We start from the raw sequence: 14,985 nt of genomic DNA on the forward strand, positions 1-14,985 counted from the left end.
TTTCATACAGAATTTTCAAAAACCTGGAATGTGTTTTACAGGTAGAGCACGCCTCCATTCGGATTAGCTCCATTTCCAGGGCACAAGCAGCGCGTGTGCCCAGTGGCTCTGGCATTGGACTGGGCAGATCTAGTGGATGCTGGGCTAGGCACACCCAGTAGACATCAACCTCTGGCTGCTAAAGGTGAGGCTGGAGAATATCCACTCTTGGCCGGGGCTGCCATAACAAAATACAACAAAACAGTGGTTTAATCCACAGAAATGCATTTTCTCAGAGTTCTGAAGTTCAGCATTAAGGAGTCATCAGGAAGTTTGGTGTCTTCTGAGGTCTCTCTCCTAAGCATGCAGATGGCCGCCTCCCCTCTGTCTTCACAAGGTCTTTCCTCTGTGCACGTGCATCCCTGCTGTCTGTCTGTGTGTCCAAATCTCCTCCTCTTCTAAGGACACCAGTGAGATTGGATGGGGGCCCATCCCAACAATTTCATTCTAACTTAATCACCTCTTAAAGGCCCTTCCTCCAATATGGTCACATTCTGAAATACTGGGGCCATTAAGGCTTCAACATATGAATTTGAGGCAGGCATGATGCAGCCCATAACAAGACCCAAAAATGGTTCAGTTATAATAAACTAGTAAATGTGAGTAAAATGCTCTCCAGTGCTTTACAAGTCATTCTTGCAAAGTAGTGAGCCTGAGGAGAGAGTTGTGGGGCCATCCCTCCCCCAAACTATAGCCTGTTGGTCAGAAATACTGGAGACCCAAGTCTTATAATATCATGTGGGACTGAGTTCTTACCTTATGAGATCTGATGCTTTCTCCAGGTAATCAGTGTCCGAATTGAACTAAATCGTAGGCCCTCTAGCTGGTGTCTGGACTATGGGAGAACTGGTTGCTGCTGTAAGGAAAAACCCACACATTTGGGATCAAAAGTGTTCTGCAGGTAGAAAGAGAACATCGCAGGGGCCAGTCCTCTCCCACACCAGCCTGCAAGCAAACATAAATGCAGGCCTGTTTGCAAGAATAGCCTGCCAGTATTCACCCTGCATTCCCTGCTCTGAGCTCGCTCCCTAGATCTCAGATTCCTGTCTCCACACTCTGGCAGTCAGTACTGGTTTTGGCTCTCTACCTTGACACAGAGGCTACTTTAGCAGTCCTGGCTTCCCACTTTGCTTAGCTGATTTTGACACCAACAGTTTTGAATAAAAGACCTCCCGCCTCCTGCATCCTGGCCCCTGAGGAAGCCTCAGATGCTGTTTGGGTCCCTTCCCGCACTCACCGTGCCTCTCCCCCAAATCAGGAGAGAATAATTTCGTTTACAACGTGCTTTCCTACCCCCATCGAAGACGTTGATTATTGCCTAATACTATGGGCTGAATTTTTTTTACTCCAAAATTCATGTGTTGAAGCCCTAACCCCCCACTGTGACCAGACCTGGAGATGGGGACCGGGGACCGGACAGCGGTGATTAAGGTTAAATATGATCTCAAGGGTGGGGCCCCAATACAATAAGATGGGGATCCTTATAAGAAGAGGCACCAGAATGAACTCATCTCACTCTCTTGCTCTCCTCTCCCTCTCCCTCCCTCCCAATCTCTCTCTCTCACCTCACCCCTTCTACCCTACCACCCCCACCATGTGGGGGCACAGTGAGAAGAGGTGTGTGCAAGATGGTTAAAGACCCCCTCCCAGAAACCAAATGGCAGAAATTCCAGCCTCCAGAACTATTTGAAAATCAATTTATACTGTTGAGGCCTCCCTAACTATGGTATTTTGTTATGGCAGCCTGAGCTGACTAATACACCCTACTGTCGGTCTGTACTGCTTGTATTTCCAAACCACAGGATTAGAATGTCTTTTTTTTTTTCAGACAATTTTTTTTAATCAGCAATAAGTAATCATGATTATTAGAAACATGTTTAAAATAAGTTAAGAACAGGAGTTCCCATCGTGGCCCAGTGGTTAACCAATCCAATTAGGAACCATGAGGTTGTGGGTTCGATCCCTGCCCTTGCTCAGTGGGTTAAGGATCCTGGGTTGTCGTGAGGTGTGGTGTAGGTTGCAGACGCAGCTCGGATCCTGAGTTGCCGTGTCTCTGGCGTAGGCCAGTGGCTGCAGCTCCGATTAGACCCCTAGCCTGGGAACCTCCATATGCCGTGCAGCCCTAAAAAGATAATAAATAAATAAATAAAATAAAATAAAATTTGAGTTAAGAACATGCCGTACACCCACAGAGTTAATAGCATATTTTGATTTAAAAAGGGAAAACCTCTTGAATGTGGACACTTGCCCGACTGAATCGTGAGTTGATGATTTACTTCTGCATCTGAATACTGGCACCTGTTCTCCATGGGACCACGTTCACATCAACTCAACAGCGTATATGCTGAATTTATCTGTTCCTCTGTCACAAATCACCCAAAGTTCAGTAGCTTAAAGCAACAACTATTTAGTGTCTCTCAGTTCCTCTGGGTCAGGAATTCAGGATCACCTTTGCTGGGTGGTTCCAGCTCAGGATCTCTTGTGAGGTTGCAGTAGAGATGTTAGTAGAATCTGTAATCATCTCAAGGCTTGAAAATTTACCTCCAAGACAGCTACTCATACACCGTTGGCTCGATCAGATCCCACCATATGGACCTTTTCTCGGGACTCGGCAGCTGGCCTCCCTCAGACCGAGTGAGCACAGGGAGAGAGGAATTCACAGGATTCCTCTGACCCAGGCTCCAAAGGGCACACCATCCTTTCTGCTTTTTCCCCTGGGAGTGAGTCACTAAGTCCAGCCCACATTCAGGGGAGGGAAATGAGGCTCCATCTCTTGAAAGGAAGAGTGACAAAGAATTGGTGGACATGTTTTAAAATCACCACAATACACGTGATGCATTTCTGCAAAACATTCATATGATGTATTAAATATTCCAGTCACTAATATTTTCTGAGCTTATTCACAGAAATGGGTATTATAAAACAACGTAAGGGATTTACTCAATTACTGCACATTTGCAAAGATATTTCATTTTTTAATTTATTTTTGTCCTTTTGCCTTTTCTAGGGCCGCTCCTGTGGCATATGGAGGTTCCCAGGCTAGGGGTCAAATTGGAGCTGTAGCCACCAGCCTACGCCACAGCCACAGCAATGTGGGATCTGAGCCGCATCTGCGACCTACACCACAGCTCACGACAACCCAGGATCTTTAACCCACTGAGCGAGGCCAGGGCTCAAACCCGCAACCTCATGGTTCCTAGTCAGATTCGTTAACCACTGTGCCACGATGGGAACTCCTTGCAAAGTTATTTTAGCATCCTCTAAGAAGGCACTGAGGAGAATGAAGACTCTAGCATTGTTTCCTAAAAATGCAGCTATTCCAGCTGATCCTGGATTTTCACTATCACTCCTGTGCTCATTCTGCGGATTTTGGTAGGACCCACAGCTTTGAGTAACACAAACTGCCTTGCCAGTCCTGATGCCATAGAACCCACAACAATTAAGCTGGTTTCAGAACCTCCCTCCTGTCTGTCCCTAGCCCTTCTTTCCTGGTTGGCTCAATTTTTTCCCCCAATCATCTCTCTACTTCTTCTCTGCCCTATCCATTGCACTGATCCTCCTTAAGTATTAGTGCATGTTGTGGTTAAATCTGAATTCATGAAATATTTTCTGGATCTTAAACTATTAGCTGTTTATCCCTACCATAAGCAAACTCAACAGAACAGATGATTCTACAAGAACTTGCATTTATTATTCCGACTTCAAAAATTAAGCTCATCAGCAGTTTTCACATTCACAATACATCAGAGGAAACTATTTAATCTTCTTAACTTTGGTTAAGTTACTTCAGCAAATGAGCATAACAAAGGCGTTAAGATTTATTTATGTAATTTACAGACCTCGAGAGATTCATGTTAGATCTTCTAAAAAGATTTTTCGTTTGCTAAAGCTTCTAGTCTTTAGTTTGATAACGTCTCCATTTTAACTATTTCCATACTTATGTTCTGACTTAAGTTTAAGTTAAAAATATTTACAAGTCTGAAATGAGAAGTTGTATTGGCTCTACTTATTTTAAAAGGGTGAAGCCAAATGAACTAATGGTACAATGATGCAGATTGAATTTAATTACTGATGAAGGGATAATGTGGCTGTAGGGGAATGACAGACAAGCCACCTTAAAATGTGCATCTTTGGTATGAAGATTAACTTAGGCTGTGTTTTGGGGGGATTTTGTTTGTTCGTTTGTTTGTTTGGCAGCACCCATGGCATGCAGCAGTTCCCAGGTCAGGGATCAAACCTGTGACACAGAAGTGACCCAAGCCACAGCAGAGAAAATGCCGGCTCCTTAACCCACTGAGCCACTAGGGGACTCCCAAGGCAGATTATTTTAAGAAATAGAAGACTCTCAGACTCTCAAGAAGTTTTTATTGTTACCCACCCACCCCACCCCCCTTAGCTGCCTAAAAGGATTTGGATAAAGGGCCTATCCCAGAATAGAGCTGTCATGGGCTTGGTGTGATGGGGGGAACTTGGCAGAGACTAGAAATTTAGGTCTTCTTCCTCTCTGTGCCCTTGTCCCTGTGGGGCCCAGCAAACATGTGTTTACCAAACATTTGCTTTTCCCTCGCCATGGAAATCTCCTTCCTCCAGTTTTAAATCCCAAACCCCTACCCCCCACATCCTCTCTAGTCTTTAGCTGGGGATGGCATTTAAGATGAGGGTTTCAGCCATTTTGGTGCGTTACTCAGTTTTCCTGGGTTTCTCCCATGTATACACATTATTCAACTTTTGTTTTATTTTCTCCTGTTAATGTGCCTTCTGTCAATTCCATTCTTGGACCAGCCAGAAGAACCTAGAAGGGCAGAAAATATTTCTTCCTTCCTGACAGTGCAAAAGTACCCAAGCCAAGCAAGAGTTTGAATAGAATGTGTTTCTGCCCCCTTTCCTTTTTAGAGCTTCTCTTCCCTCTGCTTCCCTGCCCCCTAATCTCTTACTCAGGCAACCATCCTATACCGCAGTTGTTCTCAAATTTGGGGGCATCGGATTCACTTGGAGGGCTTTTTGTAACACACATCACTAAATTCCAGCCCCAGAGCTTCTGACTGCTTGAACCTGGGGTGAGACTGAGAATTGTAATTCTCAAATGTTTGGAGGTGACACTAATGCTGCTAATCCAAGAACCACCCTTGGAGAGCCATTGATACAAAAGCATCCCAGGAAGCTTTGGCACAATATAGAAGCCAACTAGTATTTTAGCTGACAACTTAATATCTTGTCCTCACCCTCACCCCAAGGAATGTTTGCATCTTTAGAAAGGATGGTAAAACTTTCAAGACCCCCTATATAAAGCTTATCTAGTAGCTACATTTTAGGCACCTTGACAAGTAATGAGAAAAATATTTTTGCTCAGTAGTGCTATTCAAAGGCTTAACAAATTTTTGTTGAATTGCACACCTTGGATCAAACATGTGATGTGGATTCCAACCTCAGACCATAATCTGAGATGCAGGAAATAAAACAGTCTTTATCTTTCTGTAACTCAACTAAAATTCCATTTCAATTCTGCATTCTACCAAAGTGATAAACCCTTAATTACAGTTCAGTATCCAACCTCTTTTTCCTCTGGATTCCACCTGTACTTACTTTGCTCAGGCTACCAAAACAATAACACAGACTGGGTGGCTTAACCAACAGAAATCTTTGTTGTCACAGTTCTAGGGGCTGGACATCCAAATCAAGGCGTCAGTAGGGTTGGTGTCTTCTGAGGTCTCTCCCCTTGGCCTGCAGATGGCCACCTTCTCTCTGTGTCCTCACCTGGTCCTTCCTCTGTGCATGTGCCTCCCGGGCATCCCTTTGGGTGCCCAAATCTCCTCTTCTTATATGGACACCACCAGTCAGATTGGACTGGGACTCAGGCCAACAGCTGTGTTTCAACCTAACATTTTAAAGGACCTTTCTCCAAATCCAGTCACACTATGATGTACAGGGGATTTACGACCTCAACAGATGGATTTTGGCAGAAAGGTAGGGGGATGCAGTTCAGCCCAGAACACCATATAGGATTCGGGGAGTTTGTATGTGGCTAAGGCTGGAGGGCTGTATATCAATCCCCAGTTCTCAAGGACACCCTCTGTCAATGCTGGCCTCTCCTGAGATGCCCTCATTCCCTTCCAGTCTTTAGCAGTGAGCCCTGCAGAACTCACCTGGGTTTTCCTCCATCAAGGCAGCAAGGTGGCGTCTGTGACATGGGGTTTTTGGAATTACCATGGTGTGGACTGAGGCCTTCCATCACTTCTGTGTGCCCCTCGTGTGCCCCAGCCTTTGCTGTGCTGGGCACAGGGGAACTTGGCGAGGCGAGTAGTCCTGAGACAGCCTCCTATGTGGACTTCACCTTGGACATGAGAGACAGGCCCACTCCCCTCCCCAGACCATGCAGCTCTTTGGAGTAACTGTCGCACACACCTCATCCCTACCAGGGCTTGCTGGGGAGGGAGTACAAGCAGTCAGGATACAGGGTCCCTGCCTCAGGCCACCACATCTGAACTTTGATGGCTTCCTCTCTCACAACCCAACCCCGGCCCCACCAGGCAGGAAAAATCTTTTATCTGTTCTTAGGGGCAGGAAGCTTTGCTTTATCTCAACGATATCCTTCTAAGCAGATTGTGTGCATCTCAGTCCTTCTCCTTCCCCTGAGCTGCCTAAATCTTTTGCAACTCAAAATGTAGGATTGTCTTCTCCTTCTAACCCCATAGTTTTCTGCCAAGAATTCCATCTCTGAGGCAATAAATGCAAAATGGTTAATTGAGTGCATGTTGGGGGGGAGGGAGGGGATAGGGATGGGATAAAAGGAAGTATGCCTGGGGAAATAAATCAGTATTTTAGATTGCACCCTGCTGTGTTTAGTTGCTGATTTAACTGACGAAATTGCACCAAGCGGGAAATGTGGTCGCAAAGGACCCTTCATCAGCAGATTAGGCTCTTACCCTGTCTGCCCCACAGAGAAGCTGGAACTGGGCAGAACCACATTCTCTTCCTTTTTTCCTCGTGGGTAGCCCTGGTGCCCTGTCACCCGCCAGTGGTGGGTGTCCATTCTATGGCGTCAGAAGACCAGAGACACCAGAAATCCCAACCCCCTCAAAACAGTGTTCTGAATTGACTATTTGACTTTTTCTCACCTGGAAGGTTTTTAAATGTCAAAGACTCAACACTCTGAAATTTCCATCTCTTCATTAGCTAGCTCTGTGGTTGAAAATACAGTATTGCCAAATATTCTGAATTTAAGAGGCACATTTATTAAAAACATAAAGTGTCTTATTGTGTAGAATTGACAAAGTTTCAACACGGGTCTGCCACAGGTTTTCTCCCATTTAATCAGAAGTGAAAGTCTGGCTGTGTTTCATGTGTATTTTTGTTAACATCCTTTTTTTCTTTTAAAGAGCAAAATACATAAGTATCTATCTGATGTGGATGTGAAAATATCATTTCCCTAAAAGCAGATGTATAGTCTCTTTAGGTAAAATGAGAAATTGTGTTGTAGGATACCCATGTGTAGAAGCCACAGATAAATGGATGTGCAAAACCAAGCAAAACGGAGCATTTTGGAGGAGTTGGGAGTAAACGAAAATCATTGTTTTAATTTTTGTAAAAGCTTAAAGTTCTTATTGTTCATTTTCTACTTAAATTTTTCATTATTTCAGTAAAAATAGAAAGTATTCTGAATTTTTAAGGTACCATATATTAAATTACCTTGCAAATGTACTTTATAAATCTATATAATTACTTTTAGGAGTTCCTGCTGTGGCTCAGCAGTAACAAACCCAACTAGTATCCATGAGGATGAGGGTTGAATCCCCAGCCCTGCTCAGTAGGTTAAGGATCCAGCATTGCTATGCGCTGAGGTGTAGGTCTCAGAGGTGGCCTGGATCCTGTGTTGCTGTGGCTGTCGTGTAGGCTGGCAGCGACAGCTCGGATTCGACCCCTAGCATGGGAACTTCCATATGCCACAGGTGTGGCCCTAAAAAATAAATAAATAAACCATTACTTGTATTATTTTCAATGAAAGATCTACAAAGGAAGTATAAGAAACCTGTTACATTCCTGTCATATCCTGGAAACCTCAAGGTCAGAAGTCTTGCTTTTATTACAAGATCTTTTCCAACTCTGGTGAGAAATATTTACAAACCTACCAATAGGAATATCTAATGTTCTTCTACAAAAACAGACTCAAGTTGCCATGATTTCAGTTTTGGGGTTTTTTGTCTTTTTTTTTTTTTTTTTTTTTTTTTTTTTTTGCCGTTTCTTGGGCCACTCCCGCGGCATATGGAGGTTCCCAGGCTAGGGGTCGAATCAGAGCTGCAGCCGCCGGCCTCCACCAGAGCCACAGCAATACGGGATCCGAGCCACGTCTGCAACCTACACCACAGCTCACAGCAATGCCGGATCCTTAACCCACTGAGCAAGGCCAGGGATCGAACCTGCAACCTCATGGTTCCTAGTCGGATTTGTCAACCACTGAGCCACGATGGGAACTCCCTTCAGTTTTTTTTTAATTAGGTTAAATTTTTCCATCCCAAATTAATTCCATCCTTGTAGAATACAAGTTTCCCCTTCATTTTTAATTAAAGCTTATGAAGACAAAATTCAAAAGCAATGTCTCAGACTTTTTTATATCTCAAAATTCTGGAAGTTATTTCACTTCATATAAAATCACTTCCAGATTTGTCAAACCCATGTCTTTCTCAAATTTTTAAGTTTCATAAAATTATGGATTTGCCTAAGCCAGTTTGTTCAATGAGTTTTAGCACGTGTAGCAATGTCTGATGGAATCTTCCATTCCAAGAGGAAAATCAAAGGAGAAAAATGGCTCTAAAATAAAATACTTTATAGCTGATCCCATTGGTCCTTTTAAAAAGAAAAAAAAAACTTTACCACGTTGGCTACCTTGGCCCCGCCATCACGGTCGGTCTTTAAGCAATGAACATGCTCTTGATACACCCAAACCCCTCCTCTCCCCCTGCTGGTTTTTCTCCCAGGATGTTGATCACCCCAACCCCATCGACAGCATCCTCTTCCGTCTCACACATCCAAGGATTCATTCTCTCTTTTTGGACCTCTCTTGGAGAACTTATCCATTTTTACCACTGTATTATGTTTTTTATTGCTTTCCCTTCACTCAGTGATAAGCTTCCTGTGGGTTGCAGATGGGTCCTAAATATTTCCCAGCACAGCACCCTAAGAGGATGGTAGATATATGTGGTAACAGAGAAGGGAAGGAAGGAGAGAGTGAATGAATGAATGAATGAAGTTCTAGATATATTTTCTCTTAAATAAAGAGGAAACGTACTTAAATAAATCCTTAAATAAATATTAGCATACAGGTGTAATTAAGATGCAAAGAGAAATGTGAGTTATAAAAATTATACTACATTCAATAATAAAGCACCTTTTAAAACATTTAGGAGACTTCTGTTGCTCAAATATGGATAATGTGCATCCTTCTCATTAAGAAGCTGCTTCCTCATTGGTTTGTGATGAAATATGAGTGCAATTTCCTGTCCCCTCAACAATGTTGGTTTCTCTTCTGGGTACAAGCAGATTTATCTGGCTCCTCGGTTGACAAAATCGTCATCTCAAGAAACATGGGTAAGTGTAAGACTAAAAAATAAACTAAGATGCTAAGTAGGTAACAGACTTTTGAATGATTCTCAGTAATATTTGCAACACATTATCTAGTTGGGGCTGTATGGATGTGGTGATAAAAACTGTTATAAGACAAGGAGAAATAAGGATGACACATGGTTTCTCTGCTTTGAGCAGTAGTGAAGGATGTCAAAATGTAGGTTTAGAAATAGTTAGGTAAAACTATCAAATGACAAAAGAGGAAAGTTTATGCTCACTTTATTTCCTCTTCAGGAAACAGTATGATGGCAAACTGAATTAAGTGGTTGGGGAGAAATGTACCAGCTCCTGGTTATAGAACTATCACACAATGCTCTAGTGATATTTCTTTAAATACAATTAGGAATAATGTGAAATTTGAGAATAATATTTCCCATACTAATAAGTATTTACTAATAATTCTTAATAGGTGATTATCACAGTGTCTGACACATAGTAGAGTCTTAATAAGCAGCTTTTAACTGATACATGAAGGCAAGTATTTCCTATAACCCTTCTTTTCTTCTGATCATTGTCATCTATGGATTGTACTATTTTAAGAGCTGTAGATTATCTTCTTTAGGCATTAGGTAAAAATTAAAATCAGAATAAAAAAAGTATCTAAATTTCTCAACACTGGTTCTAAAAACAGATTTCTCAAAATGTGATTAAAGTAGTCAAGATAATATCTTATGAATAATAAGAGTTATGTCCCATTAAAATCTCAGATTCACACAAATTAATTTAAAACTCTTTATCTGTAGAGTTCAGTATCCTATGTGAAATGTTGCTGTAAAAATTATACTCTGTCTGACTGGCTTCTCTGCTATTCTCTGGATAGGTGGCCAAAGATGATCTCCTATCAGGAAATGTAGGGGACAGCAGACTACCGGTGTTGTCATTAAAGCAGTATCAGTTAATGTGTGTTGAAGTCTTGCCGTGTGCTTGGCACTCAGCTTCATGCATCATCTCATTTAACCCCTACAAGAATTCTATGCAGTGGTTGCTGTCTTATATCTGTGAAAACTGAAACTTTAATAAGAGATGGAGAAACACACATGGTCACAAAACCCCATGGGCTGTTGAGAGCTTTGAGTTTCCTGAGCTCACACAGGTAACCACAAGCCTCCGTAGGCACTGCTTCTGCTGCCCAACCCAGAAAATATCCTGTATCTGTTTCATTAAACTGTTCCATCTTATGGTTGTTTTAGTTAAGGCAGGAAGTATTTCTATAGAGAAAGAAATTTTGGTCCATTGAGAATTTTGTAAATCCTTCTAAGACTAATTTTTCCATATTATCCATCTCATCTCATCTTTGAAAAAAAAAAAAAAGATGTATATTTGTTAAGTAACATGGAAAAAGGAGGAAGGGGTACCTTCCTGCCCATCCCCCTGCTCTCCCAGTCCTGCTTCTTTTTTTATTTTTTTTGTCTTTTGTTGTTGTTGTTGTTGCTATTTCTTGGGCCGCTCCCACGGCATATGGAGGTTCCCAGGCTAGGGGTTGAATTGGAGCTGTAGCCACCGGCCTCCAGAGCCACAGCAACGCAGGATCCGAGCCGCGTCTGCAACCTACACCACAGCTCACGGCAACGCCGGATCGTTAACCCACTGAGCAAGGCCAGGGACGGAACCCGAAACTTCATGATTCCTAGTCGGATTCGTTAACCACTGCGCCACGACGGGAACTCCCCCCAGTCCTGCTTCTAAAGAACATTTTCATGGTTTAAGTGTTCTCCCCCAGACACATGAGCCTAATAATGGATGTGATATCATGCAACCCTCAGAGTTTCATCCTCAGTAGCTTATTCAATTCTTCATGCATCTCAGATATTTCCCTAATGTCATTTTCCTTCTTCATTTATATTCTTTAGAGGTCTCTCTACTGAGGATTTTGGGGGTCAGTGTTCTTTGGCTTGTGCTTTCATTTTGAAATTTAGTTCTATTGGGTACACAATTATGGGATGATATATTCATGGCAATTTGTAATATCAATCCACTGTCTTCTGTTTCTGTTATTATTGCTATTGGAAAGTTCTCTGTTGGTCAAAATTTCATCCTGTCTGTCGGTAGTCCGTTTTTATCTCTCTGGCACTTGTTTCTGCAGTGGTGGGTGGGTGATGTGCAGCTTGACCACAACAAGTCTAAGTCTAGATTTCCATCTGTTTGTTTGTTTTTAATTTTATTTAGGATTTGCTGAGCTTCATGAATCTAAGGATGCCATGTCCTTTGTCACGTCTACACATTTCTTGGTCAGCATCTTTTCAAATATTGCCCCACTCCGACTTTTTTCTGTCCTTATGGAATTTCATTATAAGTATGCAGACCTTTTCACTTTATCCTCCATGTCTGTGGTATTTTTCTATCTCTTTAATATTGATAATTTTGTGTTATTTCTTTTCTTTTCTTTTTTTTTCTTTTCTTTTTTTGTCTTTTTGTCCTTTCCAGGGCTGCACCCGCAGCATATGAAGGTTCCCAGGCTAGGGGTCCAATCGGAGTTAAAGCTGCCAGGCTACTCCATAGCCACAGCAACGCCAGATCCGAGCCACATCTGCAACCTACACCACAGCTCACGGCAACCCTGAATCCTTAACCCACTGAGCAAGGCCAAGGATCGAACCTGCAACCTCATGGTTCCTAGTCAGATTCATTAACCACTGAGCCACAATGGGAACTCCCCAATTTTGTGTTATTTCTTTAGCTCTACTTTCAATGTATTAATTCTCTCCTCAGCTGGAACTAATTAGTTATTTAGTCTCCATGTTGATTTTAAATTTTAAATTATTGTATTTTTTTTTGTTTCTAAAAAGTCTATTTCTGACTTTTTAAAAATATGCCCAGTCATCTTTTATAATCTCTTGCTCCTTACTCATATGTTCAGATTTCTTCTTCTTTCTTCTTTTTTTTTTATTTTATTTTAATTTAGGGCCGCACTCACAGTATATGGAGGTTCCCAGGCTAGGGGTCAAATTGGAGCTTCAGGTACCCACCTAAGCTACAGTCACAGAAATGCTAGGTCCGAGCCACGCCTTCGACCTACACCACAGCTCACGGCAACACCGGCTCCTTAACCCACTGAGCAGGGCCAGGGATCGAACCTGCAACCTCATGGATACTAGTTGAGTTCATTACCATTGAGCTACAACAGGAACTCCAGGATTCCTTCTTTTATTTCTTTAAACATATTAAGCATACTTGTTTTGCATTATGGATATTAATTTTATCTTTAAAAATTTTGTGTACCTTGAACTCCTCTTTCTTGTTTTAGCTGAATCTCACACATAGTAGCTAATTTCTGTATGTGTATGTGTGTGTTTTCTTTTAGTTTGGCAGGATATTTGCTCTTTTTATCCATTATTTTTAAAATCACGTGTGTGTGTGTGTGTGTGTGTGTGTGTTAATCAGATTATATTTGTTAAAGCTCTATCTGTGAGAATTCTTTTTTTTTTTTTTTTTTTTTTTTTTGTCTTTTTGCCATTTCTTGGGCCGCTCCTGTGGCATATGGAGATTCCCAGGCTAGGGGTCTAATCGGAGCTGTAGCCACCAGCCTACACCAGAGCCACAGCAACGTGGGATACGAGCCACGTCTGCGACCTACACCACAGCTCACGGCAACGCCGGATCCTTAACCCGCTGAGCAAGGCCAGGGATCGAACCCGCAACCTCATGGTTCCTAGTCAGATTCATTAACCACTGAGCCACGACAGGAACTCTTGTGAGAATTCTTTAAAGCCTGGGTTGGGGGAGGTTTTCCACAAGGGATAATTTGTATTTACATCTTCCAAGTGCCTAGAATATTTATTTTTTCATTTAACAAACTTTTAGTTTTGGTGAATTCATTTTCACATTATTTAAATCATTTATTGTTTGGTTGGTTGTGTTTCTACAAATTACTTTTTATATTGAGGAAAGAAGCAAAATCGATTCTTAGGAAAGCATACGTGCAGGTAATTCAGATGTTAGTTGTCACAAGTCTTGACATCCCATCTCACACAGCCTTTTAATTTCACTTTTTAACCTTAACTGCAGTGTGACCTGGGTGGCAGAAAAAGGCACATGTCCTAAGTGTACTGCTTGATACATTTTTAAAAACTGAGACTTGTTAATGGAATCAACACTCATATCAAAAAACAGAATACCACCAAATTCTCAGAAGTCCTAGTGCCCTTTTCCCATCATTACCCAGCCCGTCCAGAAAGGTAACCACTACTTGACTCACTTCTCTCTGCTTTTTATAACAATTAAATGTTTCATATGACATTCCACATGGGTGCTGGCAATAATGCAGATGGGCTTTGTTGAGAAGAAAGAGTAAAGCACTGTGGCTCTTCCTACTTTCAACTGGTCTTATTTCCATTTTCTTCATTACCACATTATGAGTGGTGAAAGATAATTAATTCAACTTTAAAACAATGCAGATCCCTCCAGATCTAAACAATAGACCCTTCAAAATTCAGCCTCCTGACTCAAAGAAGTGAGAGATTTAGTGTGGGAGTGAGATATTTGCTCCTTTTTAGTCATCTATTTTTAAAATCAAGTGCAAGAAAAATAAAAGCCTAAGTTAAATTGTTGCTTTATCCATAATATAAATTACTGAAAAGGAACGCATTTATCCTTCCAAAGAAAACATGTTGACAGATACACGGAAACATAATGACACATTGTCACTGAGTGTGAGACATGATGTGAGATAATTCTCACAAGTTTATTTGAAGCCCAGGCAATGTAATAGAGAGCATAGAAGTGATGTCTTTTAGAACAAGCGGGGTTATTTTCTATCTAATTTACAGAAATTACTATTCTGGCAATTTTCTTCAATTACAAGAGTTATAATAGCTAGAAGACCTGTACACCTCCACGAGTGCTGCTATTTAGGTGGAAAATAGAAAATACTCTCTTCCTTCACAACAAAGTCAGTCTGCACTGTTGCAAAAATACCTCAGGTTTCTAAGGTATTTTTATATAAAAGGCAGAAGACAAAACAGTTGAGTCAAGAGGCTTTAGAGACACAACCTAGGATTGCGGCCAAGTTCTACCAAGGTTAGACAGGTAACTTGGGGCTAAGTGCCTAATATGTAGCTCAACTCTTCTCTGTCATATAATAAGTAGCATATAGAAAAGACCAAAAATAAATAAATAAATAAGTAGCATAGAGTTGCCACAATTTTTTTTCTTCAGTCTTTTTAGGGCAGCACCCTCAACATATGGAAGTTCCCAGGCTAGGGGTCCAGTCAGAGCTGTAGCCACCGGCCTATACCACAGCCACAGCAATGCCAAATCTAAGCCACATCTGCAACCTACACTACAGCTCAGGGCAATGTCGGATTCTTAACCCACCGAGTGAGGCCAGGG

General features: G+C 41.8%; 1 protein-coding gene and 1 long non-coding RNA gene across 3 annotated transcripts in view; one reads left to right on the forward strand and one right to left on the reverse strand.

Annotated features, from left to right (window-relative positions):
- The window catches only part of LOC106504523, a 17,607-nt gene continuing 2,622 nt past the window's right edge, over positions 1–14,985 (reverse strand). The window contains exons 2-3 of the long non-coding RNA XR_001298070.2: positions 796–895; positions 1–217 (exon numbers count right to left, since the gene is read on the reverse strand). This is a non-coding gene — a long non-coding RNA (uncharacterized LOC106504523). The remainder of the gene's footprint in view (positions 218–795; positions 896–14,985) is intronic.
- The window catches only part of GPR65 (G protein-coupled receptor 65), an 18,776-nt gene continuing 13,317 nt past the window's right edge, over positions 9,527–14,985 (forward strand). For both annotated transcript variants that reach the window (XR_002346026.1, XM_003482299.4), the window contains exon 1: positions 9,527–9,621. The gene's annotated coding sequence lies outside the window, so the exon portion shown is untranslated. The remainder of the gene's footprint in view (positions 9,622–14,985) is intronic.

The sequence above is a fragment of the Sus scrofa genome, chromosome 7 (genome assembly GCF_000003025.6).
Source record: "Sus scrofa isolate TJ Tabasco breed Duroc chromosome 7, Sscrofa11.1, whole genome shotgun sequence".
Classification (NCBI taxonomy): domain Eukaryota; kingdom Metazoa; phylum Chordata; class Mammalia; order Artiodactyla; family Suidae; genus Sus; species Sus scrofa.